This window comes from Rhinoderma darwinii, chromosome 1 (assembly GCF_050947455.1).
Source record: "Rhinoderma darwinii isolate aRhiDar2 chromosome 1, aRhiDar2.hap1, whole genome shotgun sequence".
In the NCBI taxonomy this organism is placed as follows: domain Eukaryota; kingdom Metazoa; phylum Chordata; class Amphibia; order Anura; family Rhinodermatidae; genus Rhinoderma; species Rhinoderma darwinii.
This window is the reverse complement of record NC_134687.1, coordinates 482,432,309-482,433,359: the sequence shown is the minus strand read 5'-3', so window position 1 is coordinate 482,433,359 and position 1,051 is coordinate 482,432,309.

Genomic DNA, 1,051 nt, shown 5'->3' with positions numbered 1-1,051 from the left:
CTGCGGCTGCCCCAGTGCCCCTCTGTCACTACAGATGGTCTGGTACTGGATTGTACCCGGCTCTTCCTGGTGGCGCTGGGTACCAGGGTAATAATGGGAATTAGTGTTAACCTCTTCATGTCTAACATTAAGTTCCCTCCTTAGTAATCGGCGTTGTCAATCAGCCAGCGACAATTACTAGGGCGGTAGTTATAAAGTTTAAACAAATACAAAGACATAGATAAAATATTTTATTGAAATAAAAATTCCACACAACCCTCGTTATCCATTTTATTGGAAATAAAAAAACGCAGTTATCGAAGTAGTCCTTGAATCTGAAGTAGTCCAACAACCGAACTTGTAAAAAAACACAAACACACAAAAATAATTAGTAACACATCAAAAAGAAAAACAATTATTATTCTTACCTTTCCTGGGTCCAGCGCTGGAGCTGCAATGTCAGCGTGCTGGGCCATATATCTAATCCGATCATGTGTGATACTGTCTGCTGGGCCCTATATCTAATCCTATCATGTGTGATACTGTTTGTTGAGCCACTGTATCTAATCCTATAATGTATGATACTGTCTGCTGAGCTACTGTATCTAATCCTATAATGTGTGCTACTGTCTGCTGAGCTGTGTATCTAATCCTATAATGTGTGATACCGTCTGCTAAGCCGCTGTATCTAATCTTACCCATAGCTTTAGGGTCGTAGTGCTATAAATATGCTGTCTCATATATATATATATGCACATATGTATTGGGGCTATTCCCCCTGATGTTTTAAGTCCTTGGTGACGCTTCTGGCTGCTAGTGCTGCATTGTTGGGTCACTTAGGAGACCCAGCGATGCAGCTGAAATCTGCAGGCTGTCGGCCATGAGAAGTTGGGGGGGGGGGGGCCCAAGAAGAACCTTTGCATCGGGGCCCATGAGCCTTTAGCTACGCCCCTGGGTAGAGATCAATCTGCGATTTCTCGTTTTGACTTATGGCGTTGCCTTTCAGAACGACAACCTTCACAGACCGACAATGAAAAACAGGTTATTCAAAAAACAGCTGTGTGAAATACCG